Source organism: Scyliorhinus torazame, chromosome 9 (genome assembly GCF_047496885.1).
Source record: "Scyliorhinus torazame isolate Kashiwa2021f chromosome 9, sScyTor2.1, whole genome shotgun sequence".
Lineage (NCBI taxonomy): Eukaryota > Metazoa > Chordata > Chondrichthyes > Carcharhiniformes > Scyliorhinidae > Scyliorhinus > Scyliorhinus torazame.
Genome location: NC_092715.1, coordinates 90372364 through 90392476, shown reverse-complemented (window position 1 = coordinate 90392476; position 20113 = coordinate 90372364). Strand labels below are relative to the sequence as shown.

The 20113-nt window shown below is 55.0% G+C and overlaps 1 long non-coding RNA gene across 1 annotated transcript in view; it reads right to left on the bottom strand.

The window, feature by feature from the left end:
• LOC140430002 (uncharacterized) overlaps positions 1-7264 on the bottom strand; it is a 50076-nt gene extending 42812 nt beyond the window's left edge. Inside the window, exon 1 of the long non-coding RNA XR_011949266.1 lies at positions 7152-7264. This is a non-coding gene — a long non-coding RNA (uncharacterized lncRNA). The remainder of the gene's footprint in view (positions 1-7151) is intronic.
• Between the last annotated feature and the right edge of the window lie 12849 nt (positions 7265-20113).

Sequence of the window (20113 nt, the reverse complement as noted above, 5' to 3'; positions counted from 1 at the left end):
CCCATGAATTTTTGTGACCTTTATATCTGCGAGACCTTTATCTTTTGTTGTCAATGAATTGTTATATTTTATCCTTGAGCTAGTAATGTGCTAAATTTCTTCAGTAAAATCGCTGTATTACCAAGATGAAGAAACATCAATGTCATTTAGGCTTCAGTGAGATAGTAAACATCAGGGGCGAAATTCTCCGTTATCGGCGGAAACTCCGCCGATCGGCGCAAAAAACGGCGCAAATCCCACTTGCGTCACGTCATAAAAATGGGCCGATAGTCTGCGGCCCGAAATGGGCTAGCAGCGACGTAACGGGATCCGCGCTTGCGCAGTGGTTCACGCCACGCAGCGTCATACGCGCTGCACGGCGTGACGGCTCATAAGGCCGCGCAGCTCCCCCCCACCCGACCGGAACAGCCGACCGCAACACCCGACTTGATGGCTGGCCGTCGCTCAGCCCCGAGGTTCGAGTCACGCGATGTGGAGGCGCCCCTGGATGCGGTGGAGCAGAGGATGGACGCCCTGTATCCCGGGCACGGCCGCAGAGTTGCCCCACGCCACAGCCGGCGTCTGTGGAGGGAGGTGGCTGAGGCCATCACCGCTGTGGCCCTAACACCACGGACAGGCACCCAGTGCCACAAGAAGGTGAACGACCTCGTCAGAGCAGGCAGGGTGAGCCTCCCCCATATCCCCCATATCCCCTCTCCCCCAAATCCCCCCCTCCCCCATATCCCCCCCTCCCCCATATCCCCCTTCCCCCATATCCCCCATATCCCCCCCTCGCCCATATCCCCCCTCCCCCATATCTCCCATATCCCCCCTCCCCCATATCCCCCATATTCCCCCCTCCCCCATATCCCCCTCCCCCATATCCCCCATATCCCCCCTTCCCATATCCCCCATATTCCTCCCTCCCCCATATCCCCCTCCCCCATATCCCCCATATCCCCCCTCCCCCATATCTCCCCCTCCCCCATATCCCCCCTCCCCCATATCCCCCATACCCCCCCTCCCCCATATCCCCCCTCCCCCATATCTCCCATATCCCCCCTCCCCCATATCCCCCATATTCCCCCCTCCCCCATATCCCCCTCCCCCATATCTCCCATATCCCCCCTCCCCATATCCCCCATATTCCCCCCTCCCCCATATCCCCCCTCCCCCATATCCCCCATATCCCCCATATCCCCCCTCCCCCATATCCCCCATATTCCCCCTCCCCCATATCCCCCCTCCCCCATATCCCCCCTCCCCCATAGCCCTCATATTCCCCCCTCCCCCATATCCCCCCTCCCCCATATCCCCCCTCCCCCATATCCCCCATATCCCCCCTCCCCATATCCCCCATATTCCTCCCTCCCCCATATCCCCCCTCCCCCATATCCCCCCTCCCCATATCCCCCCCTCCCCCATATCCCCCCTCCCCATATCCCCCATATCCCCAAGTGAATCCAGCCCTAACCTTAACCTCTGCAATGCACGCGCAACCGATGGCGTGCATTCATATACCTGCCTAACACTGTTGCCTTTTACCCCTGCCACCACCCCCCCCCCCCCCCAGGAGAAGCGCGCACACAACAATAGGGAGCATGTGAGGACTGGAGGAGGGCCCGCTGATGAGAGGCCACTGACCGTACACGAGGAAAGGGCCCTGGAACTGGCTGGCGGACCTGAGGACCGGGAGGTTGCTGATGCAGAGGTCGGGGCCCCACGAGAAAGTGAGCCACCAACAGCCCGTCCCCATATCCCCCCTCTCCTATATCCCCCTCTCTCGTATCACCTGATCACTGCCTGATGTCTAACCATGCATGCTTCATTGTGTATCGCAGGACCAAACGTCCAGGCACCCATCCCCGCAGATGCAGACCGCCGCAGGATGCCCCTCGGAGACCACAGGAGACGGAGAGACCCGCACCCTCCAGCATGCGACGCCCGCAGGATGCCCCTCGCACACCACGGGAGACGGAGAGACCTGGAGCAACAGGGAGACGACACCCCCGTCACGTGCAGGAGCGACCATCCAGCGATGAGGGGGGCAGCCACAGGCCCCCGTCACACCCGAGCCAGGACACCACTACCCAGGACACCACTATCCAGGACACCCCTACCCGGGACACCACTACCCAGGACACCCCTACCCGGGACAGCACTACCCGGGACAGCACTACCCGGGACAGCACTACCCAGGACACCCCTACCCGGGAAGACGAAATACCGGACAGTGACTCAGAGTGGATGGGTGGAGACGAACCCCCACCCCAAAGTGCCATGGACTCAGAGTGGGACGAAGAGCACGACACAACGCCACTGCTGTCACCAACACCCTCCACCATCGCAGAAACACTCACCACGGTTGGGCACTTTAGTGATGAGGCGTCTGGTACACTCACTGGTGCGCACAACACAGCCGTCCCGGTACAGCAGGTGGAGGTAGGAGCAGCAGAGGGACCGGGCGGTCGGAGGGCAGCCCAGGCCAAGCGAACATCTGCCGCCCAGATGGATCCCGGGTTCCTGCAGTTACCACACCCACACATAGATCCGATGCAACCACTGACACGGAGACGAGCGAATAGGGTGACGGGTGGCTTGCGGCGGCTGCGGTCACAGGTGGAGGAGTCCACCCGCGTCCAGGAGCTGGGAGTGGTCCCGGTCATGCGTGCCACCCAGGCTGACACCGCACGGGTGGCGTCCGCGGTGGAGGCAATGGGTGCGACGGTGTCAGACATGGGGAACGGTTTGCGAGGCCTGGGGCCTTCCGTGCAGGCGGCGTCTGTGGCCCAGGAAATGGCTGCCCTCTCACAGGAGGCCATGAGCCAGTGCCAGCGCCAGATGGCAGAGGCGCTCAACGCCATAGCCCAGTCTCAGCACGCCATAGCCCAGTCTCAGCAGGCCATGGCCCAGTCTCAGCAGGCCATGGCCCAGTCTCAGCAGGCCATAGCCCAGTCTCTGCAGGCCATGGCCCAGTCTCTGCAGACCATCGCTGAGGGCATCGGCGCCAGTGGCCATGTGCGAGCTGGCGTCGCACTGTCGCAGACAGGGTTCGACAACCCCCTGGGCTCCATGGCTGCAAACCTGCAGACCCCTGTCGATACCAGCACGGGCCTCCAGGACTGGCAGCGCCAGATGTCGGGGGCGCGTCGGATGGCCAGTCCGTTCGCATCCCCCACCCATGTAGAGGCCTGGGGGCCATCGGGCACCCCGAGGGAGGAGGAGGTGGTGTGGTCCGCCCCGGCTCCCTCTGTAGGGGAGGTCCCGGTACACCGCGACACCTCGGACTCCCCCCCTTCCGTCCCAGGTGCATCGGGTGGGCAACGGGCAGGACAGGCTGGCAGCTCGCCATCCCAGTCGCCCGGGCCGCAGCCTGGCCCATCTAGGCCAGGACGCCCCAGGAAACGGCCGCCAAAGGGATCCAGTGTCAGAGGGCAGGAATCACAGGAGTCCACCTCCAGTTCTGCTGTACCGTCTGGGGAACCACGTAGACGTAGTCAAAGGGCCCGTAAGGCCAAACAATTAGACACTGAGTAAGTTGGCACGGGTGCAGGGCACAGATGAGTTTTAGGCGCGAGGGCACGTGCATGAACTCCTTTGGTTATTAAAGTCAATGTTACACCTACCGAAGCTGCCTTTGTGCTCTGTCCAAAGTGTGCGGGGGGTGTCATGTACGTTGAGCGCAAGTGTGTGTGTGAGGGGTGGTCTTACCTCAGCCCCAGGTGAGTCTGCCCCCTTCCCCCTGGGCCGCCATCAACATCCCCCGGGCAGAGGACGGGACCGTGCGCTGCAGTGTCACAGCCGCATGCAGGGATGGTCCGGGTGGATGGTGGTACTGTGGCCATGGGTCAGACATAGTCCAACGATGTAGAGCCAGGAGCTCATCGGAGGCGGGTTGTCATCATTCTCCATGGCCTGCGATAGACACGCGTCCACCCGCAACTGGGTGAGCCCGGCCCGTTGTGCCGCCGGTGGATCGGCAATTGGGGGTGGGGGGGTGGTGTGCATGCGGGTGGGGTGTGTGGGGTTGGGGAGGGGGGTGAGGGTGCTGGGTGGGTGGATGGGTGGGGGGTGTGGGCGGTCGGCTGTTGTCATGGTGTGCGGTCTGTGGCCATACTACCCGATTCCCACGCCCATCTAGTCAATGAAGCGGGCGGCTATCAGTCTGTCCCGTGCCCGCTGGGCCAGCCGGTAACGGTGGACAGCCACCCGTCTGTGTCTACCCCGTCTGCCCTGACCATTGCCCCCATCCCCCTCATCTGGGGAGGACTGGGCCTCTTCCTGCTGCTCCTCCACTCCGCCCTCCTCTGCCTGCGGCACATCGCCCCTCTGCTGGGCTATGTTGTGCAGGACGCAGCACACCACAATGATGCGGCCGACCCTATCTGACCGATACTGGAGGGCGCCCCCAGAGAGGTCCAGGCACCTGAAACGCATCTTCAGCACGCCAAAGCACCTCTCGATCACTCCCCTTGTCGCTACATGGGCATCATTGTAGCGGTTCTCCGCCTCATTGCGTGGCCTCCGTATAGGCGTCATCAGCCACGATCGCAATGGGTAGCCCCTGTCGCCCAGCAACCAGCCCCTCAGCCGGGGATGGCGTCCCTCGTACATGCCGGGGATGGATGACCGCGACAACACGAATGAGTCGTGTACACTGCCTGGGTGACGGGCGCAGACGTGCAGGATCATCATGCGGTGGTCGCAGACCACCTGTACGTTCATCGAATAGGTCCCCTTCCTATTAGTGAACACGGCCCTGTTATCTGCAGGTGGCCGCACGGCGACGTGCATCCCATCGATCGCGCCCTGGACCATGGGGAACCCGGCAATGGCAGAGAAGCCCACGGCCCGGGCATCTTGGCTGGCCCGGTCCACGGGGAAGCGGATGTAGCGGTGCGCCATGGCATAAAGGGCATCTGTCACTGCCCGGATGCACCGATGCACCGATGTCTGCGATATGCCGGACAGGTCCCCACTCGGTGCCTGGAATGACCCCGTTGCATAAAAGTTCAGGGCCACCGTAACCTTGACGGACACGGGGAGAGGGTGTCCCCCGCCAGTGCCACGCGGTGACAGGTGTGCCAGCAGGTGGCAGATGTGTGCCACGGTTTCCCGGCTCATCCGGAGTCTCCTCCTGCATTCCCGGTCCGTGAGGTCCTGGTATGACTGCCGGGGCCGGTACACACGGGGCGCCCTCGGGTGCCTCCGTTGCCGTGGGGCCGCGACGTCCTCCTCCCCCTCCTCGTCCTGTCGGTCAGGTGTCCCTCCAGCCTGGGCGGCTGCCGCCTGCCCCTCTGCGGCAGCCTGCGCCGCCTCTCTGGCACGCTCCTCCTCCTCCTCCTCCTCATCCAGGGCAACATAGACATGAGCGGCTGCCACCACGGCGGCCAACATCGCTGGATGATCTGAAAACATGACGGCCTGGTGGGGGGGAGGGGAACGACGACATGTCATCATTGCCCATATCCCCTCCTCCCCCCAGCCAGGTGGCATGGACCGCATGGGTCCAACTGTTGGAGGCTGGCACCTGGCCAGGTGGACCAACTCATTTGCCCTCCCATCACCCACCCCAGCACGGACCAACCCCCAACCTCCACCCCGGCACGGACCCCCTCCCCAACCTCCTCCCCCAGCACGGACCCCCCCCCCCCCCAACCCCCAACCTCCATCCCGGCACGGACCCCCTCCCCAACCTCCACCCCAGTACGGACCCCCCCCCCAACCCCCAACCTCCACCCCGGCACGGACCCCCTCCCCAACCTCCACCCCAGCACGGACACCCCCCCCAACCCTCAACCTCCACCCCGGCACGGACCCCCTCCCCAACCTCCACCCCGGCACGGACCCCCTCCCCAACCCCCAACCTCCACCCCAGTACGGACCCCCCCCCCAACCCCCAACCTCCACCCCGGCACGGACCCCCTCCCCAACCTCCACCCCAGCACGGACACCCCCCCCAACCCTCAACCTCCACCCCGGCACGGACCCCCTCCCCAACCTCCACCCCGGCACGGACCCCCTCCCCAACCCCCAACCTCCACCCCGGCACGGACCCCCCCCCCAACCTCCACCCCGGCACGGACCCCCCCCCCCCCAACCTCCACCCCGGCACGGACCCCCTCCCCAACCTCCACCCCGGCACGCCCCCCCCCCAACCTCCACCCCGGCACGGACCCCCTCCCCAACCTCCACCCCGGCACGGACCCCCTCCCCAACCTCCACCCCAGCACGGACCCCCCCCCAAACCCCCAACCTCCATCCCGGCACGGACCCCCTCCCCAACCTCCACCCCAGCACGGACCCCCCCCCAACCCCCAACCTCCACCCCGGCACGGACCCCCTCCCCAACCTCCACCCCAGCACGGACCCCCCCCAACCCCCAACCTCCATCCCGGCACGGACCCCCTCCCCAACCTCCACCCCAGCACGGACCCCCCCCCAACCCCCAACCTCCATCCCGGCACGGACCCCCTCCCCAACCTCCACCCCAGCACGGACCCCCCCCCCCCAACCCCCAACCTCCATCCCGGCACGGACCCCCTCCCCAACCTCCACCCCAGCACGGACCCCCCCCCAACCCCCAACCTCCACCCCGGCACGGACCCCCCCCCCAACCTCCACCCCGGCACGGACCCCCTCCCGGCACTCCCCCGGAGCCCAACCTACTCTAACCACCCCCCCCTCCCCCCCCCACGGCCGCACACACACACACACAAGCCGAGACACACCTCTCCTCAGGCAATCAGTCTGCGGCCACGCCATTTCCTGCCCAGAGCCAACCCCCCAGGCCGTCACTCACCTCCTCGCTGGTCGGCGTGAGCCTGGAGCACCGGGTCACGCCGATGAAAAGGAGGTTTGATTCACGTCGACGTGAACGGTCATCACGTCTTGCGCAGACCCGTGACATTCTCCGCGGCAGCGGCGCCTTTAACGCCCCGCCGACTTTTCTCCCTTCGGAGACTTCGGCGGGGGCGGGGGCGGGATTCACGGCGGCCAACGGCCATTCTCCGACCCGGCGGGGGGTCGGAGAATGACGCCCCAGAAATCGCGTTTCAGATTTTGGGCCTAGCAACGATTAACATCAGAGGAGATGTACCATTATGTATAATATGAATATTCACAGGAGCAGAGCATTTAATGTGGCTCTGTGACAAAAATAAAGTACTTACACTCCCTGTTTCAAAATGTATTATCCCTGCCTCGAAGAATGGAAATATTTTCATGACTGATTCACAAATCGGTGGTCTAACTGGAATTCCATTCAACAGTACATGATTTCCCATTTCAAAAGCAAGAGTGGTGTTACTTTCGATTCACCTGGTATGTCTTCTGGAATTTGGCCTGTGTCACATTTGGATTGTCCATTATCCCCCCTGCATCAGCTGTACAAAGGCCAGTGCACTGAAAACAACAGATGAAATGGCATAAAAGCAAATTACTGCGAATGCAGGAACCTGAAACAAAAAGAGAAAATGCTGGACAATCTCTGATCTGACAGTATCTGTGGAGAGAGAATGGTCTTAACCTTTCGAGGCTGGATGACTCTTTGTCAAAGCCAAATAGCATTCAGCTTGTGTAGAAATACATCTCCAACCAAGTGAGAAAGAAATATTATCCAAAGAATATAGCACCATATCGTGCACCTTTGCCCAAGCTTTACTCCCACTATCCTTCTCCCAGAATTCTCTGTTAAGTATAGGGGGCGGGATTCTCCACTCCTGCGCCGAAGTGCCCACGCTGTCGTGAACGCCGTCGAGGTTCACGATAGTGCGAAACGGCCCCGACCCCGACCGATTCAGGCCCCGACAATGGGCTAGGATCGGGGCCGCGTCATCTACACGCGCCAGGCCTTGTCGCCGCGTAAAAGCGGCGCCGCATAGATGACGCAGCTGGCGCCGCATAACTGGCGTCACCCGTGCATGCGTGGTTGCCGTCCTCTTTGAGTCCGCCCCGCAAGAAGATGGCGGACGGATCTTGCGGGACCACGGAAGGAAGGAGGTCCTCCTTCACAGAGGACGGCCCGACGATCGGTGGGCACCGATCGCAGGCCATGCCACATTTGAGGTACCCCCCGTGCAGGATCCCCCCTCCAACCCCCGCAGGCCGCCCCCCCAGCGTTCCCGCGCTGTTCCCGATGGCAGTGACCAGGTGTGAACGCCGCCAGGGGGAACCCGCCGTTTTGGCCTGGCCGCTCGGCCCATCCGGGCCTGAGAATAGCGGGGGTGCCGGAGAATCACCATTTGGGTGTCTCCGGCGATTCTCCGGCCTGCGGAACTCGACGGGGCTGTTTCCGCCGCTTGGGAGAAACGCGGGAGGGCGTCGGACCGGCGTCCTGGGAAATTTTGGCGGCCCAGGCGATTCTCCCAACCAGCGCGGGAGTGGAGAATCTCACCCAGGGTTCCTTAAGATGTTTCTGGAATGAAAATGTGGATGTTGGCAGCTATGCACTAGGTATCCGTCTAGTTTCATAACACATCCAAAAAGTAACTGTAATTATTGAAAACACATGCACACAAGTAAAACTATCAAATGATTCATTGTATACACTTGACGCCAGTTAATGGGAATGTGGTTAATGAGGACATTCTTTTATAGAGGAAAGTTTTTCAGGCACCAGTTGATTGTCAAAATTCAAAATGTCTTTTGCTGAATGGGGACAATCTGATTAACAGGACAATCTGATTTCCATTTGGGTATATCAGGCATGTTTTTTAACAAGATCGAATAATAACGTGTGAAAATGTAATGCATATTGAGAAGAACTTGTAATGAATAGAGATATACTTTTGTAGGGTAATTCAAGTCCTTGTATCTAGCTAATCAGAATAATTCAACATGATACGAATATGAGGTACATTAATACATAATGACTGCAACATCCAAACAGAAATTCCAAATGCACTGAAAATTCCTAATTTGAATTGAAACCAAATGAACAGCTGAGTTGAATCAAAACACTTCATATAAGCTGCGCAAAGTAGCACAAATTGGCCCATGTCCAAATGTAAAATGAATGTTTCCAGATTTTGATTTTTAAATTAATTTGAAACAAAAGTTTTCCACAGTGGAAATCGTTTACATAACCCTTGATGCTCTGAGCCTGATGCTTTGTACAATAACATCCAACTCCACGATGAGCCAGCTGTATAAACCATTACATAAAGTGCACATGCAAGTTTGCTTCTTTGAATTTAAGTTTGTTGCCAGTGTAAATGGTACTGCCTCAATTTGAACATCAGTTTAACTATTTAGCTTCTGACTAGTTAAGGATTTGCTGCTTTTACGCATTTGTTTTCCTTCATTACTTTTTTCTCCGTTTTCAGTATCCAAATAACTGCTTTTGAAAAATTGTACATTTTATGCCGAGGTTGAATTTTATCTGTCTGAGCACATTTTCCTTTTTTCCCACTAAATGGGGACTACAAGTCAGGTGCGTTTTTCTCAAGTACAGACTGTTCCGTCAGCCCTACCGAGTCTCCAACACATGACTGCTGACTCATAGTTACATCGTGATACACAACATCAACTCATTATCTTTACTATTAACCCATTATACTACACCTCCTCCCAAAAGTATGATGGCAACTTCTTTAAAAGCAATGTTAAACTATTTCTTAAACTTTTTACATCATGTTTTCAAACTTCGGTACCTTCCTTTACTATAACAGATTCGATTCCAACTCCTTCGTCCTACTCTTTCCCCTTGCTCCGTCCCCACCCACCTTAAGGCACTGTTATAAAGGGCTCAAACTCCCAGGCAGGCAGTGGCGTAGTAGTATTATCACTGGACTAGTAATCCAGAGGCCCAGAGTTATGCTCTGGGGACCCAGGTTCAAATTCAGCCATGGCAGATGGTGAAATTTTAATTCAATAAAAATCTGGAATTAAATGTCTAAAAGGTTACCATAAGACCATAAGACATAGGAGCAGAATTAAGCCACTTGGCCCATCGAGTCTGCTCCGCCATTCAATCATGGCTGATATTTTTCTCATTCACATTCTCCTGCCTTCTCCCTGTAACCCGTGGTCCTTTTATTGACCAACAACCTATCTCTCTCAGTCTTAAAGATACTCAGTGATTTGGCCTCCATAGCCTTCTGCGGCAAAGAGTTCCACAGATTCACCATCCTCTGGCTGAAGAAATTCCTCCTCATCTCTGTTTAAGGGATTGGCGCTTTAGTCTGAGATTGTGTCCTCTGGTTTTAGTTCTTCCAACAAGTGGAAACATCCTCTCCACATCTACTCTCTCAAGGCCATGATCATTGAAAAGGACATTGATGACAGCGCGAGAGGAGAGAAAGCCGGGACATTGAAAACAGCGCGAGTGGAGAGTGAGCCGGGACATTGAAAACAGCGCGAGAGGAGAGAAAGCCGGGAGATTTAAAAAGCACGGGAGGAGAGAGAGCCAGGAGATTTAAAAAGCGCGGGAGATTTAAAAAGCGCGGGAGGAAAGAGTGCCGGGACATTGAAAACAGCGCGAGAGGAGAGAGAGCCGGGAGATTGAAAACAGCGCGAGAGGAGAGAAAGCCGGGAGATTTAAAAAGCGCGGAAGGAGAGAGAGCCGGGAGATTTAAAAAGCGCGGGAGATTTAAAAAGCGCGGGAGGAAAGAGTGCCGGGACATTGAAAACAGCGCGAGAGGAGAGAGAGCCGGGAGATTTAAAAAGCGCGGGAGATTTAAAAAGCGCAGGAGCTGTGAGTCAGAGCGGAGATTTTAAAAGATCGCGGCCTAGTTTCGGGAGCCGTTCGAAGGAGGAGGAGCAGTCTCTGTCAGGGAGAGAACTTGAGAACATCTAAGACACTCAGAAGGTAAGAAGGTAAGTAAGTGATTTTTACTCATTTTTACTTTTATACCTTTTTCAAATTGTGTGAGTCGGGGGGGGAAACTGAAGTGACATCACAGAAAAGCTGTGACCTGAGTGGCTGGTTGGGAATCTACACTAAATTAAAAAAATTAAGCATTGGTAATTAATTAAACATAATTACTTAATTATAATTTAGAGGGGTATCGAAGCCAGAGAACGGAGAGTACTATATTTAGCTTTCGCATTTATATTACAATTCTAGTGCTATGAAACAGATAGTTAACAGTAACTTTAAAAAAAGTGAAAAAAATATTTAAAAATTTAAAAAAACTTTTAATTTTAATTAATTGATGCAATGTCAGTTAGAAGGGTGCAGTGCTATGACTGTGAGATGTGGCAGGTCCGGGAGGCTTCCAGCGTCCCGGATGGCTTCATGTGCAGAAAGTGCACCCAACTGGAGCTCCTCACAGACCGCATGGTTCGGTTGGAGCAGCAATTGGATGCACTTAGGAGCATGCAGGTGGCGGAAAGCGTCATAGATCGCAGTTATATAGATGTGGTCACACCCAAGGTGCTGGCAGAGAAATGGGTGACCACTAGAAAGGGCAGGCAGTCAGTGCAGGAATCCCCTGTGGTTGTCCCCCTCTCGAACAGGTATACCCCTTTGGATACTGTCGGGGGGGGATAGCCTATCAGGGGAAAACAGCAGCAGCCAGAGCAGTGGCACCACGGCTGGCTCTGATGTTCAGAAGGGAGGGTCAAAGCGCAGAAGAGCAATAGTAATAGGGGACTCTATAGTCAGGGGCACAGATAGGCGCTTCTGTGGATGTGAAAGAGACTCCAGGATGGTATGTTGCCTCCCTGGTGCCAGGGTCCAGGATGTCTCCGAACGGTTAGAGGGCATCCTGAAGGGGGAGGGCAAACAGGCAGAGGTCGTTGTACATATTGGTACTAACGACATAGGCAGGAAGGAACATGAGGTCCTTCTGCAGCTCAGGGAGCTAGGCAGAAAGTTAAAAGACAGGACCTCTAGGGTTGTAATCTCGGGATTACTCCCTGTGCCACGTGCCAGTGAGGCTAGAAATAGGAAGATAGAGCAGCTAAACACGTGGCTAAACAGCTGGTGTAGGAGGGAGGGTTTCCGTTACCTGGACCACTGGGAGCTCTTCCGGGGCAGGTGTGACCTATATAAGAAGGACGGGTTGCGTCTAAACTGGAGAGGCATAAATATCCTGGCCGCGAGGTTTGCTCGTGTCACACGGGAGGGTTTAAACTAGTATGGCAGGGGGGTGGGCACGGGAGCAATAGGTCAGAAGGTGAGAGCATTGAGAGAGAACTAGGGAATTGGGACAGTGGGGCTCTGAGGCAGAGCAGACAGGGAGAAGTTGCTGAACACAGCGGGTCTGGTGGCCTGAAGTGCATATGTTTTAATGCAAGAAGTACTACGGGTAAGGCAGATGAACTTAGAGCTTGGATTAGTACTTGGAACTATGATGTTGTTGCCATTACAGAGACCTGGTTGAGGGAAGGGCAGGATTGGCAGCTAAATGTTCCAGGATTTAGATGTTTCAGGCGGGATAGAGGGGGATGTAAAAGGGGTGGCAGAGTTGCGCTACTGGTTAGGGAGAATATCACAGCTGTACTGCGGGAGGCCACCTCAGAGGGCAGTGAGGCTATATGGGTAGAGATCAGGAATAAGAAGGGTGCAGTCACAATGTTGGGGGTTTACTACAGGCCTCCCAACAGCCAGCGGGAGATAGAGGAGCAGATAGGGAGACAGATTTTGGAAAAGAGTAAAAACAACAGGGTTGTGGTGATGGGAGACTTCAACTTCCCCAATATTGACTGGGACTCACTTAGTGCCAGGGGCTTAGACGGGGCGGAGTTTGTAAGCAGCGTCCAGGAGGGCTTCTTAAAACAATATGTAGACAGTCCAACTAGGGAAGGGGCGGTACTGGACCTGGTATTGGGGAATGAGCCCGGCCAGGTGGTAGATGTTTCAGTAGGGGAGCATTTCGGGAACAGTGACCACAATTCAGTAAGTTTTAAAGTACTGGTGGACAAGGTTAAGAGTGGTCCTAGGATGAATGTGCTAAATTGGGGGAAGGCTAATTATAACAATATTAGGCGGGAACTGAAGAACATAGATTGGGGGCGGATGTTTGAAGGCAAATCAACATCTGACATGTGGGAGGCTTTCAAGTATCAGTTGAAAGGAATTCAGGACCGACATGTTCCTGTGAGGGAGAAGGATAAATACGGCAACTTTCGGGAACCTTGGATAACGAGAGATATTGTAGGCCTCGTCAAAAAGAAAAAGGAGGCATTTGTCAGGGCTAAAAGGCTGGGAACAGACGGTCTGTGTGGAATATAAGGAAAGTAGGAAGGAACTTAAGCAAGGAGTCAGGAGGGCTAGAAGGGGTCACAAAAAGTCATTGGCAAATAGGGTTAAGGAAAATCCCAATGCTCTTTACACGTACATAAAAAGCAAGAGGGTAGCCAGGGACAGGGTTGGCCCACTGAAGGATAGGCAATGGAATCTATGTGTGGAGCCAGAGGAAATGGGCGAGGTACTAAAGGAATACTTTGCATCAGTATTCACCAAAGAGAAGAAATTGGTAGATGTTGAGGCTGGAGAAGGGTGTGTAGATAGCCTGGGTCACATTGAGATCCAAAAAGACGAGGTGTTGGGTGTCTTAAAAAAATATTAAGGTAGATAAGTCCCCAGGGCCTGATGGGATCTACCCCAGAATACTGAAGGAGGCTGGAGAGGAAATTGCTGAGGCCTTGACAGAAATCTTTGGATCCTCACTGTCTTCAGGTGATGTCCCGGAGGACTGGAGAATAGCCAATGTTGTTCCTCTGTTTAAGAAGGGTAGCAAGGATAATCCCGGGAACTACAGGCCGGTGAGCCTTACTTCAGTGGTAGGGAAATTACTGGAGAGAATTCTTCGAGACAGGATCTACTCCCATTTGGAAACAAATGGACGTATTAGTGAGAGGCAGCATGGTTTTGTGAAGGGCAGTGGATGTTGTCTATATGGACTTCAGTAAGGCCTTTGACAAGGTCCTTCATGGTAGACTAGTACAAAAGGTGAAGTCACACGGGATCAGGGGTGAGCTGGCAAGGTGGATACAGAACTGGCTAGGTCATAGAAGGCAGAGAGTAGCAATGGAAGGATGCTTTTCTAATTGGAGGGCTGTGACCAGTGGTGTTCCACAGGGATCAGTGCTGGGACCTTTGCTGTTTGTAGTATATATAAATGATTTGTAGGAAAATGTAACTGGTCTGATTTGTAAGTCTGCAGATGACACAAAGGTTGGTGGAATTGCAGATAGCGATGAGGACTGTCAGAGGATACAGCAGGATTTAGATTGTTTGGAGACTTGGGTGGAGAGATGGCAGATGGAGTTTAATCCGGACAAATGTGAGGTAATGCATTTTGGAAGGCCTAATGCAGGTAGGGAATATACAGTGAATGGTAGAACCCTCAAGAGTATTGAAAGTCAAAGAGATCTAGGAGTACAGGTCCACAGGTCATTGAAAGGGGCAACACAGGTGGAGAAGGTAGTCAAGAAGGCATACGGCATGCTTGCCTTCATTGGCCGGGGCATTGAGTATAAGAATTGGCAAGTCATGTTGCAGCTATATAGAACCTTAGTTAGGCCACGCTTGGAGTATAGTGTTCAATTCTGGTCGCCACACTACCAGAAGGATATGGAGGCTTTAGAGAGGGTGCAGAAGAGATTTACCAGAATGTTGCCTGGTATGGAGGGCATTAGCTATGAGGAGCGGTTGAATAAACTCGGTTTGTTCTCACTGGAACAAAGGAGGTTGAGGGGCGACCTGATAGAGGTCTACAAAATTATGAGGGGCTTAGACAGAGTGGATAGTCAAAGGCTTTTCCCCGGGGTAGAGGGGACAATTACTAGAGGGCATAGGTTGAAGGTGAGGGGGCAAGGTTTAGAGTAGATGTACGAGGCAAGTTTTTTACGCAGAGGGTAGTGGGTGCCTGGAACTCGCTGCCGGAGGAGGTGGTGGAAGCAGGGACAATAGTGACATTTAAGGGGCATCTTGACAAATACATGAATAGGATGTGAATAGAGGGATACGGACCCAGGATGTGTAGATAATTGTAGTTTAGTCGGGCAGCATGGTCGGCACGGGCTTGGAGGGCCGAAGGGCCTGTTCCTGTGCTGTACATTTCTTTGTTCTTTGTTCTTTATCCCCCCTCATCCTTCTAAACTCTGAGTACTGACCCAGAGTCCTCAACCGTTCCTCATATGACAAGTTCTTCATTCCAGGGATCATTCTTGTGAACCTCCTCTGGACCCTTTCCAAGGTCAACACATCCTTCCTTAGATACGGGGCCCAAACTGCTCACAATACTCCAAATGGGGTCTGACCAGAGCCTTATATAGCCTCAGAAGTACACCCAGCTCTTATATTCTAGTCCTCTCGACATGAATGCTAACATTGTATTTGCCTTCCTAACTGCCGACTGAATCTGCACGTTAACCTTAAGAGAATCGTGAACAAGTACTTCCAAGTCCCTTTGTGCTTCGATGTGTTACGACAAAACCAGTGTCATAAAATGCCAGCTAGTTCACTAATATCCTTTAGGGAGCAAGAGCTATCATCCTTACCTGGTCTGGCCTACATGTGACTCAAGATCCACAGCAATGTGTTTGACTGGGCAATAAGTGCTGGCTCAGCCAGCGATGCCCACATCCCATGAACAAAGATAAAAAGTGTTCTGGGCTCTCTGGGAGAAGTGGATACATGCCAGCTCTCATCTTCTTTTTCCCTGATAAACGGCAACATCAGTGAAATGGGATGACTGCTTTCCAGGACCCTGGTTACTAGGGTGTGATCTTCAGGTTTAGTATAATGGGTTAATAGAGCAGCATGGTAGCACAGTGGTTAGCACAGTTGCTTCACAGCTCCGTGGTCCCTAGTTCAATTCCCGGCTTGAGTCACTGTCTGTGCAGAGTCTGCACGTTCTCCCCGTGTGTGCGTGGGTTTCCTCCGGGTGCTTCGGTTTCCTCCCACTGTCCAAAGATGTGCAGGTTAGGTGGATTGGCTATGCTAAATTGCCCTTAGTGTTCAAAAAAGATTAGGTGAGGTTACTGGGTTACGGGGATAGGATGGAGGCATGGGCTTGGTGTGGTGCTCTTTCCAAGGGCCGGTGCAGAAATGATGGGCTGAAAGGCCTTCTTCTGCACGGTAAATTCTATGATTCTACATTTCTACTGTGTGGTGCCTTTCTTAGGAAGACTGATCCAAGGGAAAAGACTGGAGGAAATCGACACTTGCACTCTCTTGCACAGGAAGAGGATAAACTAGCATTCACTCAGGAAACCTCTTCTCCCTCTTAGCCTGAGCTGATGAAGGATCTCCAACTCCAACAAAGACAGCTGTATCAGTCACTGCTACATTGAGGATAAAGAAGGTATTCAAATGGCAAAATTCAAATGGATCTGGATGACAAGAAAAGGAACAGTGGGCGGATTCTCTCACCCCGGGGCCGGGCCGGGGAATTGCCGGGTCGGGCGCGAATCGCGCTATGCCGTCCCGACGCCGGTCCGCCCATTCTCCGGAGAGCAGAGAATCGGCGCGGTCGGCGCGATGCCGGTCGGGGGCCGCTCTATGGGGCCCCCCTGGCGATTCTCAGCCCGGGACGGGCCAAGCGCCCACGCAAAAAAAGCCGAGTCCCACCGCCGTCGTTCACACCTGCTCTTACCCGGCGGGACTGTGGTGAGCCACGTATGGCTGCGTAAGGCTGTGGTATATATGTTCACTATTGTTCTACTGTTCTCTTAGTATCGTTATCTCCACTGTTGTATATACTTATTGTTATTGCTGTTCTGTTATTGGTTGTTGCTGTTGTACTGGTCGAATGTTATTACTGGATCTGCTGTTGGCTCTGCCTGTGGCTCCGCCCATCTGTGGAGGTATAAAGCCTGTTCATCTGGGGCAGTCTTGCAGTGCGGGAGGAGATACAGGTCGGCACATATTTAGTTTATTAAAGCGTCGGTTCACTGCTTCTCAGCGTCTCGTCTGAATTGATGTCTATCAGGGACCTCGGCATGGATGCATCCGGGGATGGCCTGGTGGTGGGGGGAGGGGGCTCCGACTCTGGGGAGAGCCTCCGCTGTGGCCTGGCCCGCGATCGGGGCATACCGATTGTCGGCCCGGCCTCTTGGGCTGGGGGCCTCTTTTGTTCCGCGCCGGCCCCTGTAGCCTTACGCCATGTTGCGTCGGGGCCGGCGTGGAGAAGGGGGCCGCTGCGCATATGCGCAATGGCGCCGGTCCCACTGCCCATGCGCAGATCCGCGGCGCCCATCTGACGCCGGGGATCGGCAGCTGGAGCGGCGTGGGCCACTCCAGTGCTGTGCTGGCCCCCTGTAGGGTCACAATTGCTGCTCCTGGGAGCATGTTGACGCCGTCAAGAAACGCGATGGCGTTTACGACGGTGTGAACACTTAGCCTCAGGATCAGAGAATCCCGCCCAAAGTTCCAGCGGACATTGCAGGAAATGTAAAAGATACGAATTCCCAACAAAAGTTCAGAAAATAACGTTTACCTTCTGCAGGGGCAACACTGCCTCACTTTTCTCAGGTGTGAGGCTGTTCCATTGCATGCAATGGAATTACTGTCAGCAGAAGAAGATAAGACAGTACAATTCACAGCAAAGAAAATGAATCTCCCGAATGATATTGAGACAAAATTCTAGTGTAGGACTCTCCAGCTGCAGGAGCTCCGAAGATTTGGCCTCTGCTTTTGCACTGAAGGACAACAGTGTGGCACCAACTAACTTTCCAATAAGCTAAGAAGTTCTACCAATGTCTGGCAGTATGATCCTCTGCGGAATTAAGCACTTTGTTCTCCCTAGACAACTCTTCATGGTCAACCAATGATATACAGTGCATCTCATTGGTGGATTCAGTGGGACATAGATATGGGGCTCGATTCTCCGTTTTCAGGACTATGTCCCCACGCCGTCGTGAAAGCGGTGGTCTTTTACGCCAGACTGGCATTGAAAGGCCACAGATTCACAGCCTTGAAGGGGGCTAGCAAGTAGCTGTCGTGGAGCTTGCAGCTCTGTGGTAAACCACTGTTGCACCTGTATTATGTGATGTACGGTAGGACCTGTCCTACAGATTCGCCGGTAGTCCCTGCCTGCTGGCTCCGCCCAGGAGGCGGGGTATAAATATGCGTGTCCTCCAGCCAGCAGCCATTTCGCCAGCTGCTGTGGGAGGCCACACATCTGATAGCAATAAAGCCTCAGTTGGATTCAACTATTGTCTTTGTCCAATTGATTGTGCTTCAATTTATTGCTATCAGTTTCTAAGGATGGACCTCGGTATCAAACCGGATCGCCTGCAGCTGGATCCGCACTCAAGCGACCCCAGAAAGGACTTCCAGCACTGGCGAGCTTGCTTCGAAGCGTATATCAACGCGGCACCAACCCCTGTTCCGGAGGCTCAGAAGATTCCGAATTTATATTCCAGGTTGAGCTCCAAAGTCTTTCCGTTAATCCAGGACGCGCCGAACTACGCTGAAGCCATGACTCTACTCAAGGACAACTACGCACAGAAGACAAACACGCTCTTTGCCAGGCACGCACTCGCCACTCGCTCTCAACTCTCTGGTGAGTCCATAGAAGACTTCTGGGTGGCCCTAATCCCACTTGTCCGGGACTGTGACTGTCAGGCCGTTACGGCCACGGAACACTCAGACCTCCTTATCCGGGATGTTTTTGTGACTGGAATTGGGTCAGATCTCATACGCCAGTGACTCCCAGAAGGGGCCACGCGCGACCTCGCAGAGACTAAAATGCTAGCGCTCTCCATGACGGTCGCCCTGCGCAACATCCAGTCCTACACCCCCAGCCGCGCGGTCCACCCCTCCTACGCCCCTGGACCCCACAGACAGTCGCCCCAGCACTGCCCATCCAATACGCCTGCGCTGCACGTCAGCCAGCGAACCCCGTGGGCCCCCGATGCTATTTTTGTGGCCAACGGAAGCCAACACTGCCCGGCCCGCGCTGCCCTTTGTAAAGCCTGCGGGAAGAAGGGCCACTTCACCACAGTGTGCCAGGCCCGCTCAGAAGCCGCTTTCGCCCCCACCCCCCTCGGTCACGGACAATGGGCGCCACCATCCCCCCCCATAGACCACGTGTGGCCAGTGGGCGCTGCCATCTTCCCCTCCGTGCAACACGTGTGTTCCATGGGCGCCGCCATCTTGTTCCACCCCCACAACGTGCGTTCCATGGGCGCCGTCATTTTGTAACCCTCAAGATCTTTGGGCCATCTTGTCTACCCCTCAGCACATGGGCACCACCAGCGTTCCAGGACCCAGGCTCACCAGCCGCCCCATTATCCAACACCAGCGACGACCAACCAAGATTTGCCTCCATGTCAATCGACCAGTCTCGTCCGCACAAACTGACCAACGCATCCACCAGTGTGAAAGTCGACAGACATGTAGCCTCCTACCTGCTGGACTCTGGAGCACCGAAAGCTTCATACACCCGGATACGGGAAGGCGCTGCTCCCTCACGATACACCCCGCCAACCAAAAATTCTCCTTGGCTTCCGGATCCCATTACGTAGCGATCCGGGGGTACTATACAGTCACGCTCACGGTCCAGGGCATAGAATTCAGCGGCTTCCGCCTCTACGTCCTCCCTAACCTCTGCGCTGCACAAATCCTCGGCCTGGACTTCCAGTGCAACCTCCAGAGCCTAACTCTGAAATTCGGCGGGCCCTTACCACCCCTTACTGTGTGCGGCCTCGCGACCCTAAAGGTCGACCCACCTTCCCTCTTTGCCAATCTAACTCCAGATTGCAAACCCGTCGCCACCAGGAGTAGACGGTACAGCACCCAGGACAAGACCTTCATCAGGTCCGAATTCCAGCGGCTGCTTCGGGAAGGCATCATCGAGGTCAGCAACAGCCCCCGGAGAGCTCAAGTGGTAGTAGTTAAAACTGGGGAGAAACACCGAATGGTCATGGACTACAGCCAGACCATCAACCGGTACACGCAGCTCGACGTGTACCTCCGCCCACGCATATCTGGCATGGTTAACCAGATTGCGCAGTACCGGGTCTTCTCAATGGTAGACCTGAAATCCGCCAACCACCAGCTCCCCATCCGAAAATCGGACCGTTCATACACCGCCTTCGAGGAACACGGCCGCCTATACCACTTCCTTAAGGTCCCCTTCGGCGTCACAAACGGGGTCTCGGTCTTCCAAAGGGAGATGGACCGAATGATCGACCGGTACGGGTTGCGGGCCACCTTTCCGTACCTAGACAACGT